This window comes from Dendrobates tinctorius, unplaced genomic scaffold (genome assembly GCF_039654945.1).
Source record: "Dendrobates tinctorius isolate UK_male_01 unplaced genomic scaffold, ASM3965494v1 ptg000086l, whole genome shotgun sequence".
Lineage (NCBI taxonomy): Eukaryota > Metazoa > Chordata > Amphibia > Anura > Dendrobatidae > Dendrobates > Dendrobates tinctorius.
Genome location: NW_027361754.1, coordinates 14,418,440 through 14,438,232, shown reverse-complemented (window position 1 = coordinate 14,438,232; position 19,793 = coordinate 14,418,440).

Genomic DNA, 19,793 nt, shown 5'->3' with positions numbered 1-19,793 from the left:
AGGAGGGAGTACTCATGCCAAAGACACTGCCGAGAACCAGCTGACAGTGCTGGAACACTGATGGGTAGCAGAATCTGCAAGAGCCAATGGACCTAGCGAGGACCAGCTGACGGTGCTGGAACCTAGAGGGGCAGCAGAAAGAACAAGAGCCAATGGCACTACCGAGGACCAGCTGACGGTGCTGGAACCCAGTTACTAAGCAGGAGGTACCTGTGCTAGAAAGCACTACCAAGGACCAGCAGACATTGCTGGAACTTGGATACCGAGAAGGAGGTACCTAAGCCAAAGGCACTGCCGAGAGCCAGCTGACGGTACTGGAACCCAGAGGGGTAGCAGAAAGTACCCCTGATAAACAACGTTGCAAGGCCACGAGCCGGCCGCAGTTACCGAAACCCACAGTCCTACAGGGGGTGCTTGTCCTATTGACACTACGGAACTAGCCTTTGTTGCCAGATCCCGCAGCCCACATAGGAAGCCCATAAACTGCAGGCACCATAGACTTGGCTAACCCGACCGCAACACGACAGGACAACTTATTGGTGGCAAAGTGAAGTTGACACTACCCGGAAACAGCAGGCGTGCTGGAACCAGGCTGGGCAGGAGGGAGTACCTGTGCCAAAGACAATGCCGGGAAACAGCTGGCGGTGCTGGAACCCAGGGAAAAGACTACAAACAGAGTGGAGACAGAGGCCTAATTGGAGCAAGTTTAAAATCTGTAGTTGTGTGAGTGTGGACAGAGCAGGAGAAATTGCTGGACACACAGCTGGGGATCAGGTGACATTTCTGAACCCCAATAACACTGGAGCATATGTTGACTGTGCAGACGGCACTTCTGAGCAGCAACTGGCGATGTTGGAGCCTAGGGTCAATCAGGGTGTAGGCTGAGGCCTAATTTCATCAAGTATAATATCTGTTGTAGACTACTACTGATTTCAAACGTGCTCCAATTAGGCCTCTGGCTCCACTCTGTCTCTAGTATTTACCCTGGCCTCCAACACCGCCAGTTGCTGCTCAGAAGTTCCATCTGCACAATCAACACTTGTTCCTGTGTTACTGGGGTTCAGTAACGTCAGCTGATCCCCTGATGTGTGTCCGGCAATGTCTCCTGCTCTGTCCACAATCCCACTACTAGTTGAATTCCACCTGGTGGGTAGGTCACATATGATGCAATGTTCCGGAAGGCAGAATCGGTGCTGCAGAGCTGCAATGCGCGATCTTGCCGTGCTGGAACGCCGCAAGTGAGCGCACTCTATGCGGACCTTGTGCAGCAGTGCATCAAGATCTGGATAGTCCCTCAGAAAGCTCTGCATGACCAAGTTGAGCACATGTGCCAGACATGGGATGTGAGTGAGGTTGCCTAGGCCCAGAGCTGCCACCAGATTTCGGCCATTGTCACACACTACCAAGCCTGGCTGGAGATTCGCTGGCACAAACCACACGTCGCTCTCCTGCTTGATGGCATTCCAGAGCTCCTGCGCTGTGTGGCTTCGATTCCCCAAAGAAAATAATTTCAGTACGGCCTGTTGACGTTTGGCCACTGCTGTGCTCATGTCGGTCGTAACAGGCTCCTGCAGCGCTGATTCTGAGGAACTGGAGTATGAGGAGGAGTCAATGTGTACAGACTGGATTCCTGCAATCCTTGGAGTTGGCAGAACACGTACAGCGCCACTCTCAAGATCTGTGCCCGGCTCCACAACATTGACCCAATGGGCAGTGAGGGAAAGGTATCGTCCCTGTCCATGGTTACTGGTCCACGCATCGGTGGTCAGGTATACCTTGCTACTGACGGTGTTTAGTAGTGCATGTTTAATTTTTCCCTCCACATGCTTTTGCAGGGCAGGGATGGCTTGCCTGCTGAAATAAAAGCGGCTGGGCACGATGTATTGTGGGACTGCCAATGCCATGAAGTTACAGAAGGTGTCAGTCTCCACCAGCCTGAATGTGAGCATTTCAAGGGATGCACACTAATAGGAGAATGAAAAATGAGCAACAAAAAAACAAAAATAAATATGTATGAGGCAGTGACGCACGCTGAGCGGCCTACAACCAGACGTGGCTGCAGGACACACTACAGCATGAGCTGCACTCACACAGACCTTGCAGACAGCTGTGAACAGCGCTGCTGCAAGGCAAAAGATAGCTACAGTGATTGATAATGTAGCCTGGGTAAAGCACAATATTATCTAGCAAATCGGTATCTCTAACTGTCCCTCAGAGTCTTTGAATTCACAGCAGACTGAACCCTAAATGGTGGCGGCGGCGGCTTTTATAGTGCATCATTTCAGCAGCCAATCAGAGCCATGCCATTAGTTAACATGCCTACATGCCTAACAGGATGTGCCCACACTTCTGAGGATTCCTCATTGGCTGAATCAAATCAAACTGGCTCATAGCATTATGGGAACTTCCGATTCCAGTATTCGATATACAAAAAGTATCGGAACTCAGTATCGGAATTCCGATACCGCGAATATCGGCTGATACCCGATATTTGCAGTATCGGAATGCTCAACACTAATCACAAGCGTATAGCTGTATAGAGTGTTGTGGTAATCGTAAATCTCCAAATATATTTCCGGAGTAATAGACAGACAATCACAGGCTGAGTATGGAATACAACAGAATGTAAATAGCAAAAAAGGGTACTGTATCAAAAGCGTACAGTTGGATACAGTGTTGGGCTAAATTTAAATCTCTGTATATATTTCCGGAGTCACCCTCAGACGCTCACTCAGTCTGGATTTGACCATAATACAAAATGTTTAAAAAAGGTACTGGATAACAAGATAGCAAGTATATGTATTGTAGGGTACAATTTAAATCTCCGTATATATTTCCGCAGTTGATGGGTTTATGATTTGATGTTTATCTCTCAATGGGAGATCGATATGCTGGAAGGTTGCCAGATTTTGGTCTGAGGCCTACTCGAGTAGCGGAGAACAAACACACACAGAGACAGGATATGTATCTGCAGGATGTTCCCCATTTCCTGATTTAATTAGGTAGCTTATATGCTCATTTGAGTAGGTGGTAACATTACATCATCACATTTCATTGGACAATTGATCATTCAACAGTAAGCATAAATGGTTTCAACCAATCATATTCATATTCGTTAACCAATCAGATTGTACTCGGCTGTTAATTATTAGTATTTGTGCAGACGTGCTGAAAGCTTTAATAGGTCTTGTGTAAATTACACAAGACCCCAATATCATTCTCATTAATCTATCCTCATGACGGTTATAGCTCCATTAGCCTCATTAACCTGCCTTACTAAGTATTCATAGCCCCAGTATCTACCTAACATGTGGACGTGTAGTTTCAATGTCCAACTGGGTGCAGTAAGCAGTTTATCCATCATGTACAATTTCTTATGAAGAATAAGGTTATAGGTAATCATCATCGTGAGACAGCATTTTCATATACAGAGTATGCACGTAAGACCCCAGAAATACATTGATACTAAAATGACATATAGAATTCCCTGTCAGTCCCCCCTTTTGAGAACAGATATGACTCTACCATTCACATATAGGTACATTCAAAGGCCTAATGCCAGTGTCGGACTTCCTAACCCTTCTTCTGCCGAATTCCCCATAGGGAAAGGGAGATCATATCTAATTCTCAACCTCAAACCATTTGCTCATAATCATCATTATAAGGTTTCAATGTAATGTACATAGTTTTAGTAATAGACGCATCAATCAATCTTTGAAGTAGTCCTCTGATACATGGTATGCAGCAGCATCCACAGGTCACAAGTACTGCTGTTACTACTGCCAGAGAGATGAGGAGGCTGGATACAAGATGACTCCATCTACCGAACCAGGATTCCAACCAGTCCATGAAGGGATTGTTGATATCCGATTTTTTCTGCCAATTCTTCGGACAGGGATGTAAGACCCTCCAACGCCTTGGTGATACTCCCATCCGAAGTTGGGCCTAATTGTTCAGCTATCCCTTTTACTGCATCCCTTGTGTAATTTATAAACCTTTGCTGATTATAATAAATATAATTTATCCAATCCACATTTTTATTAATTGTCACCCACCAAAAGAAAATTGATTCAAAACCTGCTGCTATCTGGTACTGGCCTTGTACTCAACAGGAACCCCTCTGGGTACCCCTATATTGTCTATATAAACTCTGGGATCAAAGGACCCAGCAGGTACTGACCTCCTATTTCTGTGCAGGGTTTCAACATTCATTCCACCTCCTTTAATCTCTTCTGATGAAATTATTTTAAATGGCATGAGCACTTGAACTAGAGCACAGCTGCCAACCCAACTTGGTGGCAACCTAGGCCTTAATTTCATATCTCCACATAACCACCATATGTCACTCCTTGCTATGGTTTGGTTTTGAAACCAACTGGCTTTAAAGCCTCCTGTATCTGTATTTATGGGGATGGTGATGTGACAAAACTCTGAAGTTAGATTTCCTACCCATCTCCCTGGTCCTGTTCTCAGGAAGCAAGTGTAGTCACCTGGATATGCATAAACTCTAGGTGGTACCTGATCAATTTTTGCTATTGGATACCGGACTGATAGAGATTGACACAAAACATTATCACTAGGGTCATATGTGGCATTATACAAAGCTAGAATACACTGTAAGTCTACTTGATCCTGTTCTGAATATCTGAGGGGAATAGTCCCTAAATGGGGCCTAGCGGTTGCACATGCAATACAATCAGTTTTGTTATTTTGCTCTGTAGTATACTTCATCCATAGCAACCATTCATTCCTCTCTGTATAGCCTGTTTCTACGGCTAACTTCTCCTCATAGCCTAATTCCCCAATTCCATCAACATCCAACATTTCTCCTGACCTTTGGGGTTTTTCCTCCTCTTGCTCCTTGTCCTGTGCAGGAACAGCTTTTAACCAAAATGTTCCCTGCTGAACCTGTCTACCTGGGGTATACAGTCCCAATACATAGAGACCTTCATCTCCAAGAGAGGGTTCATCCAGTGTTATAAGGAGAGGATTACAAGAGAATCTCCAGTCCAAAACCTCTGGATCACAACCCCATTTTGGAATGGGTACAGCAATATTCATCCTCTTGAGGAGAGGCTTTCCTGATGAACTAACACGAGTCATGGCTTCCTCTGGCTTATACCCCCATGAAGTTCCCGTTTTCCAAGCTGCATCTGACCAAGAATTACAGTTCTCATTTCCAGGTCTAGTTACACAGATATATACCACCGCCCCTTCAACTCCTGTTAGATATTTATAATTGGGGTTGCTGCTCTTCTTCCCAAATTTAAGATTCCATTGACACTTCACTATCTGACACAAGTCCACCCTAAATGTAGCTGTTGCTGCCTTGGTGTCAAACCACAAGGTTACTGATGTGCTATTCTGAAGTGTCTCGTCCATTTGTCCTTCTTGCAGTAAAGCTGCCAACATCATCAGAGACAGGACCCTCATTCTTCTGCTCCAGGACCTCATAGTAGCTTGTATGGACCGGTCTTCCGTTTAACTCTACGGATGTGGCTTAGCGGGGACCATCAACCAGTGGCTCCAGTGGTCTTCGTGTCTTTTGGTCAGCAACCAATGTCTGGATTAACTAAAATAGAATCAAAAACTTATTTGTACACAAATGGGAGTCCCTTTTGGACTCTGGACCTGCTGCAGGGGTTGTCAAATAGTCACAACATCTATGTGGACAAAAGAGTACCTCAGTTGTGGTAGCTTCTGACATCAGGAAGGCTTCCAGTCCCCTGAAAAGAGATCAACACACATGAGCACATACTTCATACATCTTACCTTGGGCAGCCTGTATGAAGTCAATCTGCAGTCATTGAAATGGATAGGAGGGCCCAGGCGCACGTGTATGTCTATGGCATCTTTCTAGTCTATCTGTGTTGTGAGCATCTAATCTATGTTAATGTAAAGCTAAACAGGTGGACCCAGCATCTTTCTTCAGAGCACATAGTTTTTGTCTTCACTCACGTGCGTTGAGTCATGAGCCATCACATGGTGCAAGGATTTTGGCAAACATACCCGCTGTCCCGCCATCCACGGTTCTGAGCTCCAGCTTCCGACCAGACTTCAGTCTCTTCCCCGGTTGGTGACCGAGTCAGAGCCTGTAAGATACTTAAGTCTAACTGGTTATCTTTAATGCTCACCATGACCAGTGGAGGCGCCTCAGGGGTCTCCCAGTACCTTGGTCTTCTGGCTGATTCCCAGCCACTTTGTTTGCTTCGTGCTCCACGGGTTATGTACCCTCACTTCCACTATGGCAACCTCTTCCAGGGCCTGTTGGTGTAAGACCTTTCCTCCCCATTTGGGGCTGCAGTTGTGGGTTCACCTGAAAACAATGACTTGTATATGTGGTGTCTTGCTTACCTTAAAGCCCCCTAAACGCCTCAATGAGTGCCGTCAACTCCACCTCCCCTGTAGAGTTATGAGGGAGGAGTGGTTCTGCTTTCTACTATCTCATGCTGTGTGATCGCCATACAACCAGGTTCTTGGACCTTCCGGAAAGAAAAACTCAAAATCCAAATTAGTGAGAGATACCTTTATGGATTAAAAATATTAAAAATAGCGGACTCTCCTCTCTTCTCCCCCCTTTGGAAATCACCATATTAATACCGAATAGGGGGCAGAGTGGTGGATTTCCATTACACATATAACGGGATTTCCCTTTTTTTTTTTTTTCCTTTCTTTCAAACACATACTAAAAGCATTCCTTATCTTTACTACCTGACAATTGCCTTCCATGGATATCTAACACTGCTTCAAGTCCAAGGCAACGTTGTACCTTGAACCATCTGCCTCTCCTTTTTCTTATCAACATGCATTCTAAAAACTTAACTTTAAGAAAAACTAGCTGTACACCTTCTACAAATACGTATTATGCTATAATGTGAATCCAGTGAGCAAAGCTGCAAGCTGCGCTTCTACCAGATACGTCTCTGGATCTCCATTATTTAACGGACATCTGACAAGATTATGATTTTCTATGTCACTTAATGAAATTCCGTCGACCCAGGGAGTTGCAGGGATACCATGCACATTGAGCCTAAATACTTTATACTCTGGAAATCTGTCTGACAGAAATCCAAAACCAGTGAGCTGCTGGATATACCCTCCTGGTATAATTTTGACAATTCTCCAACCTTCAGGAGATATAATCAACATTAATCCAAATGTGCAATTAGGGCACGACATTTTCTCATGGAATATTTGGCACACGCACACAAGGCAAGCTCAGACTATAAGACAGAACTTTCCCTATACAATACAACCCACAGTATACACCACTCAACAGGTGCCTCCTCGATTCCTGACACGGAAACGTCTATTGTGGAAAACTTGTCCGTCTGGGCTTTGCAATATAAACTGTTCACCAAGCCTCAGGTCTCGTAACGTGTGACCATTCAACGCATTACTTAAAGGGATATGCGTGTTTAATACTAACAGCACCCACCAATCATCTCCTCGCTGTATGTAATGGAATTTCTTCACATTCGTACCTGGGACTGTCCCAGCAAATATCCATCTGCCATACAAGACATGATTTGCATCAGATTTTCTTTTGAAAATCGCAGTCTGCAGACAGAACCTACAGTGTCCTCTCATTCACACAGAATTTCACACATACACTCCCACTTATCAGCAGAGAGTCTCAAAGGTCATTCACATTCCTTCACACAGATTCAGTAAACTGTTAACTCCTTAAGCTTATTATCTCCTGGTGCTTTGCTAAAAATCCTATCTATGTTTTCTGGTTGATACTTGACCGTATTGGGGCTAAAAATTCTCCTGGCTTGTCCTAAAATGTAAAATGCCTATGGCTTGCAGACCCGTACTGACTGCACTTCGCTAACTCAATGTACAGGCCGCACCTAGACCGTATCTCTCTATCTGCCTCTTTCTCTGGTTGCTATTCACTTATTCACTTATTCTCTTAATATACGCTGTTACTGTGTGCCCACGTCTCAACAAGTTTTACTTAATTATCACTCCGCTAGCAATATCTATGCCGACTGCACTGCGCTAATTCGATACATAGACTGCGTGCCGTTGTTATAAGAGGTCCCCGCTCAGTGTCTGAACTTGCGTGTCCTAAACTGACGTGACGTCATGTGACATCATCAGTTGATAGGCATCAAAACCCATGGGAACCTTGATAAGAAGGTTAATTATTTAGTGGTCTGGCCAATATGACCCTCCTGGTCATCTAACTCACTAAATCTCTACGTACTCAGTATGAGATGGCACTTCTCTGAATAAACCTATATATAACAGAGAGCAAATCCAATTAACTATAGGCAGACTAATATGACCCAAAATTTCCTTATTAGCCCAGTAAGAATCTTTTTCCCTCAGCTAAACCTGCTGAGCCTTGTATACTCAGAGATCTTATTTATCAACCAGAAGACTAGCGCTATCATTAATATGCAGGCTAATGTAATCCCTACTACCTCAAAGTTCTTTAGCACCATTAGAGGGCAGTTTGTGCATATTTAACACCGTAATAGTACCTCTAGCACTCTCCAAGAGGACGTACGCAGCCTTCTTTATGCGTATGCCGCCAGAGACGTGTCCTCACATGAATCCTGGCGAGCCAGTTATCATGGAGAGACACTCCCAAGGGGCAAAAACACAGTAAAAGAATTCCTAGTACCCTCAAGGTTGGTTCAATCATTCATGCGCAATCATACGTAGCAGCTTTTAGGTTTCTCCCTCCAGCATACGTGTTATGTATCACAAGGATATTCTACGGTTCTTAGCGCTGGTATGTAAGAAGACGGCTATACTGTACCCCAAGAGCCGGTTCAGAACATGTAGCAGAGGGGAGACACAGAAGTATGTAAGAATCAATGGCTCTTACCTTCACCGGTGATTTTGATCTGTGTGTCCTCTAGGCCTCAGTCTGCGGGTGCCGGCGGATCTCAGGATACTGGGGTCTTCTGTTGTGACCAGCCCACCCAGGGACGCCACTGATGGGTTTATGATTTGATGTTTATCTCTCAATGGGAGATCGATATGCTGGAAGGTTGCCAGATTTTGGTCTGAGGCCTACTCGAGTAGCGGAGAACAAACACACACAGAGACAGGATATGTATCTGCAGGATGTTCCCCATTTCCTGATTTAATTAGGTAGCTTATATGCTCATTTGAGTAGGTGGTAACATTACATCATCACATTTCATTGGACAATTGATCATTCAACAGTAAGCATAAATGGTTTCAACCAATCATATTCATATTCGTTAACCAATCAGATTGTACTCGGCTGTTAATTATTAGTATTTGTGCAGACGTGCTGAAAGCTTTAATAGGTCTTGTGTAAATTACACAAGACCCCAATATCATTCTCATTAATCTATCCTCATGACGGTTATAGCTCCATTAGCCTCATTAACCTGCCTTACTAAGTATTCATAGCCCCAGTATCTACCTAACATGTGGACGTGTAGTTTCAATGTCCAACTGGGTGCAGTAAGCAGTTTATCCATCATGTACAATTTCTTATGAAGAATAAGGTTATAGGTAATCATCATCGTGAGACAGCATTTTCATATACAGAGTATGCACGTAAGACCCCAGAAATACATTGATACTAAAATGACATATAGAATTCCCTGTCACAGTCATCCTCAGAAGCTCACCCAGTGTGGATTTGACCGTAATACAAATGTCTAACAAAGGTACTGTATCACAAGATAGGAGGTGTATAGAGTATAGGGTAAAATTTTTATCTCCGTATATATTGAATGAATAAACCACACACGCTCGCTCAGTATGGATTATACCGTAATAAAAAAATTTAGAACTAAGGTACTGTATCATCAAATACCAGGTGTATATAGTGTAATAGAAAATGTTAATCTCCCTATATATTTCCGTAGTCTCATACAGATAGTCAGCATGTATTTCTCCTTGATACCAGCCAGGACACGGTAGTGTGTGAGGAGCGTACAGCTCTATATGGTGTGGGAAATAATGAATGTTCGTTCACTGTAGAAAAACAGAATAAAAGTAAGCGTGCTGTGTAAAAAGCAGTCTGCACAGCAGTGTCCACACAGCAATACTGCTATAAGGCAGGCTAATAATCAGCGCTGCTGCACACAAGAAAATCGTCAATGTCACTGGCAGGCAGCCTAATAACTAGCGCTGCTGCACACAAGAAAATCCTCTCCTGTCACTGCACACTAACAGAACACAACAATTGCGTTCAGCACAAGCACATAACAACTTCTGTTTACAGGCCTAAGTGTCTCTCAAATCATACACAGCATCAGCAACCTCTCCCTACTGTAAAGATGGGCAGAAGAAAAATGGCGGTCGGTGGTGAGGGCTTTTATACACACTCCGTATATACAGGGATTGGACAAAATAATGCAACCAAACACCTAACGTGTTGTCATCATAATCTTCAAACATGTTATAAACATGCAAACCGTGACATATGTTACTGTTTTGTAGTTGATTATTTGTGTCATGTGATATGTGTATGTAAATTAACTGTTTGTTTTGCATAATTGTAAGAACATTGAGGAAAACCTGATACCAATGGCAGACCTCTCTGATTTTCAAAGAGGCCAAATTGTTGGTGCTCGTATGGCAGGTGCTAGTGTAACAGAAAGTGCCCGTATGCTTGGCATGTCAAGAGGTACTGTCTGCAAAGTAATGACTGCATTTGAAAGAGAAGGAAAAACGTCCGCAGCAAAGCACAGGTCCAGACAAAAGTCGAAGTTGACTGAGAGAGACTGTCGGACTGTAAAGCAAATTGGGAGAGTGGATCGCAAGACCACTGCTCGGAAAATCAATGTAGAGCTCAATGAACACCTACAGAACACAGTTTCCATGAAAAAGTTTGTCACGAGCTGCACAAATCTGGATTCCACGGAAGAGCTGCAATTGTAAAATTGCTGGTCTCAATGACAAATGTTTCCAAGCATTTAGAGTGGTGTAGAAACCTCCAGAATAGGTCTCTTGAGCTGTGAAAACATTTGATATTCTCAGACGAATCATCGTTTACCTTATTTCCGACCTCCGGCTGAGTGTACGTTTGGAGACAGCCTAAAGAAGCATTCCATCCAGACTGCCTTCTCCTAAACGTAAAACATGGCGGAGGTTTGTGATGATCTGGGTTGCTATTTCGTGGAGATCTGCCGGGCCAATGATATCCCTTCATTGAAGAAGTAACAGCTGCGATTATTAAGGTATTTTGGGCAACCAAGTGCATCCTACAGATCAAGCACTGTTCCCGAAGGGGAGCGCCATCTTTCAGGATGATAATGCACCAATGCATACAGCTAGAATCGTTAAGGCATGGCATGAGTAACATTGTAATGAAGTTGAGCATTTCATCAATCCCCCACAATCCCCAGACCTCAACATTATTGAGCATTTATGGCCGATTTTATAGATTCAAGTTAGATGTCGATTTCCGCCTCCATCGTCGCTCAAAGAACTGGAGGGTGTTTGAACTGAAGAATGGGCTACAATTCCTTTGGAAACAATTCACACCTTGTATGAATCCATACATCGGATAATAGAGGCTGTAATAGCCGCAAAAGGTGGACCTACACCATATTAACCTAAGTTTTGTTGATGTTTCCAGGTGTTTCCATTATTTTTTCCAACCACTGGATTTCATGAGTCAACCACACACGCTCACTCAGTCAGTATGGATTCAACCGTACTCAAACATGTTGAAAAAAGGTACTGTATCAGCAGATACAAGGTGTATCCAGTCCAGGGGTAATTGGAAATATCCGTCTATATTTCCCGAGTCAGAAAAATACACTCACAGGCACAGTATGGATTAGACAAGGATATAAAAAGTCCAAAAAGGGTAATATATTACAAGCATACAGCTGCATACATTGTTGGTGTCATTTTAAATCTCCTTAAAGTTTACCAGAGTCAGACACAAACTCTCACAGGGTCAGTACGGATTACACCAGAACATAAAAATTAGAAAAAGGGAAATGTATTCGAAGAGTACAACAGTATACAGTGTTGGGGTACTTTTAAATATTCGTATATATTTCAGTGTCAGTAAGCCAGTCCAGACTCTCTGCTACAGGAAACTAGATGGATACAAGTACAGACAGAAAGTTGAGTGATTGCAGAAATTTTTGAAATTACTTATCACGGGAAAACCTCCCAGGAGAATTTGCAGAGGCGATGCTGACCCTCAATTACTGTGTCTGTGGAGACTGCAAAAACAGTTCTTTGTGAAGAAAGGGTTGCTGTATCGCAGTAGCGTGGATCCCATCACCGTTACTCGTCTCCATCAAATTGTGATCACAGGGAGAGATGTAGACATGGTCCTCACTGCCTATCATGATCTGTCTGTTTACTTTGGAGTGCAAAAGACAGAAGCCACAGGCCGTAGGCGATTCTATTGGATTGGCATGAGAGGAGACATTGAAAAATGGTGGCAGGAATGTCATACGTCTGTGACTAGGAAAACTGTGAAAGCTGATCACAAAGCACCCCTGCATCCGATTGTGAGTCGACGTCCATCACAAATGGTAGCCATTGATCATCTGAAGGTAGAGCCCAGCAGGCAGGCCATAGCTACGTCTTAACCATCATCGATCAGTTCAGCAAATTTGTAGTGCCGGTCCCTGTGAAGGATTTAACTGGCAGACTACACAGTGGCGGAGCAGGGAGAGGTAAGTCTTGCAAGTGCTTGGGCCCTGAGCAAGCAGGGGGGGCACACTCGTGGGCGGCGGTACTGGCACAGGGACCATCATAGTATGCCGGTGTGTCTGACAGCGAGTGGGCCCCCCCACTGTCAGAGACACTTTATTGTACTATGAGGGGCCCTGTGCCAGTGCCGTTGCCCAAGAGTGGGCCCACCCACCTGTTTAGGGCAATGGCACTTGCCCAGGTGCGCCAGGTGGTGACCCCGGCCCTGGGGGGGCAGCCCAGTTAGGGAGGTTGAAAAAATGGCATATGTTGATGTCTAAGCTGGACATTCAGCAGCTGCAAATGAAGGAAGTGGAGAAGTCCTAGGAAGAGGAGGACAAATGCGAGCCATTTTTATTGCCACCTATGTGTCATCAGGGGAAGGTGGGACAAAAACTTTGAAACCCATGCATGGCTCATTTTAATGAAGGTTAGATCATTAACATTTTGGGTCGACAGACGGGTTTTTTTTTCTGTCAGGATTGATTCAGCAGCACTGAAGAATCTTTCACATAACACACTAGCAGCAGGGCAAGAGAGCTCCTGTAAGGCACATTGTGCCAATTCAGGCCAGGTGTCCAGTTTACAGGCCAAATAGTCAAAGGGGAATGACCTGTGAGGGAGAACATCGATATGGGAGGAGAAGTAGTTTGTAACCATAGTTGACAACTGCTGTCTCTTGTCACTTGCAATCGATTCAGTATTACCAGTCGTGTGAGCAGTACTTGAGAAATCAGTCTACAACATGGTCATAAAACCCCTGTCTCCTATGCCACTTCGGCTGTGTGCACCACGAACACCTCTTCCATTTTGCCCTCTATGGCTCGTGGGAGAACCAGCACCGCTGCTGTGTGCTGGGAATGCCTCCAACAAACGGTTTACCAGAGTTGCTTGTTTGTTGGCCAATATTATCTCTAGGTTCTCCTGTGGCATGATGTTCTGTAATTTGCCTTTATAGCGTGGATCCAGGATGCTGGCCAACCAGTAGTCCTTATCCTTCATCATTTTGGCAATGCGGGGGTCCCTTTTTAGGATCCGCAAGGCATAATCTGACATGTGGGCCAATGTTCCAGGTGTCAATGATGCACTGCCAGTGGTGGGTGGAGGAGCACTTTCTTGCAAATCCACATCCCTCCAGTCACGCACAAACCCTGTACCTGACCTTGCCACGCCAACATTTTCTCTTGCCCGCTGAGAAGCATCCTCCTCACCAAAATAATCATCCCCCTCATCCTCTTCCTCTTCTTCCTCCACCTCGTCCAGATCAGTTGCCCTCGCTAACAATGGCTGACTGTCATCAAGGCTTCCCTCCTCCTCTTCCTCCTCCTCTGCTGCAGACGCCTGATCCTTAATGTGCGTCAAAGTTTGCATGAGCAGACGCATAAGTGGTATGCTCATGCTAATGATGGCGTCGTCTGCGCTTACCAGCCGTGTGCATTCCTCAAAACACTGAAGGACTTTACAGAGGTCTTTCAGCTTTGACCACTGCACACCCGACAACTCCTTGTCTGCCCTCAAACTGCATGCCCGTGTATCCTCCCACAAATGCATTACAGCCTGCCTCTGTTTGCACAGCCTCTCAACCATGTGCATGGTGGAGTTCCACCTTGTTGCAACGTCTATGATTAGGCGGTGCTTGGGGAGGTGAAGCGATCCTGCAGCTTCTGCATACAACTGGAGTGTACGGGCGAGCGACGGATGTGCGAGCACAGTCTTCGCACCTTATTGAGCAGGGCTATTAACTCCGGATAATTATTTAGGAAGCACTGCACCACCAGATTCAAGGTGTGAGCCAGGCAAGATATGTGTCTGAGTTTTGCAAGGGCTATGGCTGCCACAAAATTCTGGCCGTTATCACTGACTACCTTGCCTGGCTCAAGATGTAGACTGCCCAGCCATGACTCAGTTTGTCGCTGCAAGTAGTCGGTCAGTACCTCCGCAGTGTGTCTTTTGTTGCCCAAAGACATCATCTTTAAAACAGCTTGCTGCCGCTTACCACTAGCTGTTCGATAGTGGGACACCTCGTGTGCAACACTGGCAGCTGCGGATGGAGTGCTCGTGCGACTGAGCTTTCGCTTCTGGAGGAGGAGGAGGGTTGAACGCCTACAGCCAACTGTTTCCTATACCGTGGGCTAGGCAGCACTTTTCCACCACCGCTGTCCCCTGTGGAGCTGTAGTGTCGTGATGTCGGCGATAAAGAATTCAGAGACATACACGGATGTGCTAGTGCTTGGCTGCCAGGCCGTGCTTTTTTTTATTTGTTTCTTCCTCCTTCCTCTCCACGTCCCTCCCCCGACTCCTCCTCTCCTCTACATCACTGTTACTAGGCAAAGAATGCAAACAAGGGCAACAGCCCACAAACAGCAGGAGATGTGACAACATCACACCTCTTCTTTTCTCACAACAAAAAAAAAAACTGAAACATTTGAAGAATATTGTCGCTCAAACATTAAGTCTCACTGCAGAACATAGTCTGTAAGGTGGGCAGGTGGTCTTCGATAGGTCCTAGTCGGATAGCGGTGAGACAGCCCATCACCAAATGAGCCCTGAGTATCCCCGGCGACATCCCCTGTTAGGCTTACGGCATCTCCAGTCTCTGGCAGGGAGTCATCGCTCTCCGCTTCCTCACTAGGCGTGGTTTTTGGGACGTGGCCCCGGAGTTTTTTAAAGTGGGACACATTCCGTGTGACCTGACGACTTTGATTCCGGGCAGTAACCATGGTGCCCTTAACGTCTATAACTTGAAAGGGTTCCGGATAGTACGGTGACACAAACTTGCTAGTCGCTTTTAACCTTTGTGCCAGGACCCAATCGTCCACCTGTATAGCCGGCTGTCTGCCTCGATGGTTGCGCTTATCTGCATACCGTTTCATCTTTTCCTTTGATATGGAGTCATTGATAGAAATCGGGGTCTGGACGGAGATTGCTGGAATGCTTGGAAGTTTGACCCGTAAGGGCCTGTTGAACAGTGCCGTTGCAGGTGGTATTCCCGTTGTAGAGTGGGGTGTAGCCCTGTACTGTCTGAGGAATGCATTCAACTCTTGCTGTAAGTCCTTGTGCTCCATGGTAGCAATCCTTAGGGTCTTGTTGAGCGATTGCATGAATCGTTCGACTTCACCGTTGGCCTGAGGCCAGCAAGGAGTTATTTTCCGGTGTGTGAAACCCAGGTAGGTTGCGAAGGACTGAAAGTCTGTGCTATTGAAAGGCGGTCCATTGTCAGATTTCACGATCTCAGGTATGCCATATGCTGAGAAGATCTTGTCTAATTTTGGTAAAACAGCCTTGGCCGAGGTTGTAGAAACATGTTCGATGACTGGAAACCTTGAAAAGTCATCCATGATCACCAGCAGATAGGAGCTATCTGGTAAACTGCAGAAATCGATGCTAACAGCTATCCATGGGCCGGCTGGCAGGGGTGTCATTTGTAATGGTGCACGTCTATGGGCAACTGTAGTGGCTTGGCACGGTATTCATGTTTCAACGAGTGCCTCTACCTTTTTGTCAAGTCCGGGAAACCACACTTTCTCCCGAAGTAGCTGCTTCGTTTTCACGACCCCTTGATGAGCTTCATGCGCCAGATCCAGTACCCTGCTCTGAAGTTTCTGAGGTATCACCAGGCGATTATCTCTTAAGAGCATATTTGAGTCTGATACTGATAGTGAATGTCTCGCGTTAAAGAAAACCTCCAGGTACCCAGCCTGATCAGGAGGGTGAAGGCGGGCCTCAGCGAGAAAACTGCTCCAGTTCTTGGGCCGAACCGTCTCTATCACAAATTGAAGTTGGTGATCGGCATCCAGCGCTTGCTTAATTTCCTGTATGGTCATAGCTTTCGGTACCGAATGGGCGACGACAAAGTTGACATGCTCCTCCGCCAGAATCGTCGCGGGGATGTCGTCTGTGGTGGGCTGTGGTGCTGGGTGTCTCGAGAAATAGTCTGCGGGATTTCCAGCTCCCGCCTCGTATCTCAACTGGAGATGATAGTTCTGTAAGCGGAGCAACCAGCGTTCAAGACGCGGGAGAGGCTTTGACGAGGGCTTATTGAAAATTGGAACGAGTGGCTTGTGGTCAGTTATCACTGTGAATTGATGTCCAAAAAGGTATAAATGGAAATGAAGGCACCCCCACACAACTGCCAGGGCTTCTCTCTCAGTTTGTGAATATCGCTGCTCTGTATCCGTTAGTGTCTTGCTGGCATATGAGATTGTGGATATGTCGCCTGCGCTAGACACTTGTGTGAGAATTGCCCCTAGGCCTACTGGACTAGCATCCACCAGTAGCTGTGTGGGTTTTGACGGGTCAAAATAGGCCATGACAGTGTCGCTGGTTAGGTTGGTTTTCAATGCGTCAAAAGCTGCTTGCTGCTCAGTACCCCATGTCCACGGAGAGTCTTTCTTTGTGAGCTTTCGCAGAGGTTCTGAAACAGTGGCTAGGTCAGGTATAAATCGCCCACAGTATGTGACCAGTCCTAGGAAGCTGCGAACATCTGACACATTTTGCGGTGGGCTAGCCGATTTTATGGCAGCCACTTTCTGTGGGTCAGCTGAAACTCCTTGTTCAGAAAAGATGTATCCAAAAAAAGTTAATGATTTTTGGTTAAATTCACATTTCGACGGATTGACAGTGAGATTGCAGGCTTGGAGTCTTTGAAACACTTGTTCTAGGCGATTGTCATGTTCCTCTTGGGTTGTGCCATAAATGAGAATGTCATCACTGACGTTGAGGACTCCTGCAATGCCAGACAGAACCTGGCTGACGATATTCTGAAAAATTTCTGCGTCCGATGAGATGCCAAAGTTCAATCTCTTAAATCTGCGCAGGCCCACATGCGTGCTAAAAGTTGTAATGTACCTGGAGTCTGGATGCAATTCAAGTTGATGATAGCCTGAGTTTAGGTCAATTTTTGAAAATACCTTCGCACCATTCAGGTCTGCGAGAATGTCATCAATAGTGGGCGTGATGTGCCTTTCTCTTTGGATCGCCCGATTGGCGTGGCGCATATCCACACATAGTTGGATTTTACCTGGCTGCTTCAGTTTAGGTGCAACAACGATTGGTGAAACCCAGGGGGTCGGGCCTTCAACGCATTCGACGACATCGGACGCCTCCAGGTCTTGCAGTTCTTGCTCCACAAGCTTGCGGACATGGAATGGAATGCGCCTGTGGGGCTGAATAGAGGGCTGTACTGACGGATCTATATGCAATTTTATTTGAACATCCTTTAGCTTACCTAGGCCTTTAAAGAGATTTGGGTACTTCTGCATAATGTGGTGGGCCGAAGGACCTGTAATGCTGTTGACAAGGTTCACAAGGCCCAGAGATATTGCACTGGTACAGCTGAGAAGTGTGTCCGCAGAGCATTCTACCACATAAAAGGTGTCAGTGATGGACTTTCCTTCAGCTGCAACTTCTGACTGAAATTTTCTGCACAGGGGCAGTGCAGCTGCTGAGTCATAAGGAAAAATCTTTATATTAGTACTTTGTAGAGTAGGTTTGTTTAGGAGCTGGTTGTAGACTGTATGACTGATGACGTTGACTGATGCCCCCGTGTCCACCAGGGCTTCTATTGGATTGCCATTCACTAGGATTACTCGTTTTAGATTAGTAACTGCGTGCACAGTATTAGATCCCTCTTCCGTCACGGAGAATAAATAGGTGCTGTGGGACTCGTCATTAATCTGCAGTGTTTGGATCTTCGGTGGCCTAGGTTGTGCGGTGGTATGAGGAGATTGTGGCTTGGATCTACACACCTTTGCAAAATGATTTTGCTTTCCGCAATTATGACAAGTTCCTCCCTTTGCTGGGCAGACATTCTGGTGAGGATACGATCCACCACAGTTGTAACATGTGGCTGCCTGCGTGCGAGGCACATTTGGTTTCTGTGTAAGCTTTGCTATAGAAGATGTCGCGTCTGGCTCATGCTCGATGTTCTCTATCAGTTTAGCTTGTTTGTCTGCAGCATCATTTATACGCGCTGTATCTAGCAACTTCGCTAACGTCATGGTGGGGTCTCTGAGTGCTTGTCTCCTTAACTTGGAGGAAATACATCCTTGTACGATCTGCATTTGGATTTCTTTGTCTACTTCCGCAAATTCACAGTGCGCTGCAAGGTGTCGTAGCCGGACATGATACTCAGCCATGCTTTCTGTTGGCGACTGCTTTGACTGCCTGAACTTAAAAATTTCAAATGCCGGATTTCTGTGAGGGGAGAAGTGCTTGCTTAACGCAGCTTTGCTGAGCTCATAGTCCTTGTCCTCCCCTGTATTCGGCAGAGTAGTGAATATATCGTAAACCTGCTCCCCTGCGTAGTGTAACAGCATGGCTTTTTTCCGGGTATCATCAGAGACATTCATGGCTTGCAGAAATATCTCGAATCGCTTTAGCCATTTATCCCAAGATACTGCCAGGTTTGCTTGGGACTGATGCACATCAAAAGCAGGAAATGCGGGTAGACAAGCCATAGTGAGTGCTGATAGCCTTGTAGACTGTTCGTGGGACTGAAATACCTGTGGCTGATGAATGAACGCTTCCTCTGAGCCAGTTGTAGTGTCGTGATGTCGGCGATAAAGAATTCAGAGACATACACGGATGTGCTAGTGCTTGGCTGCCAGGCCGTGCTTTTTTTTTATTCGTTACTTCCTCCTTCCTCTCCACGTCCCTCCCCCGACTCCTCCTCTCCCCTACATCACTGTTACTAGGCAAAGAATGCAAACAAGGGCAACAGCCCACAAACAGCAGGAGATGTGACAACATCACAGGAGCCTGCATCCACCACATTAACCCAGTGCGCAGTGATGGACATGTAACGGCCCTGGCCATGCCTACTGGCCCATGCATCAATGTTGTGAGGTGCACCTTTCCACTCACTGATTGTGAGTGCATGGACAATGCGGTCTTTCACATGCAGGTGGAGGGCAGGGATGGCTTTTCGAGAAAAGTAGTGCCGACTGGATAGGTCATAGCGTGGGACAGCGTTTGCCATGAGCTCTCAGAACGCTTCACTTTCAACCAAACGGAAGGGCCTCATCTCTAATGAGATCAGTTTGGCAATGTAGGCGTTCAAAGACAGTGTACGCGGATGAGAGGATGAGTACTTTCTTGTCCTACTCAGACTGTCTGGTAGGGTGAGCTGG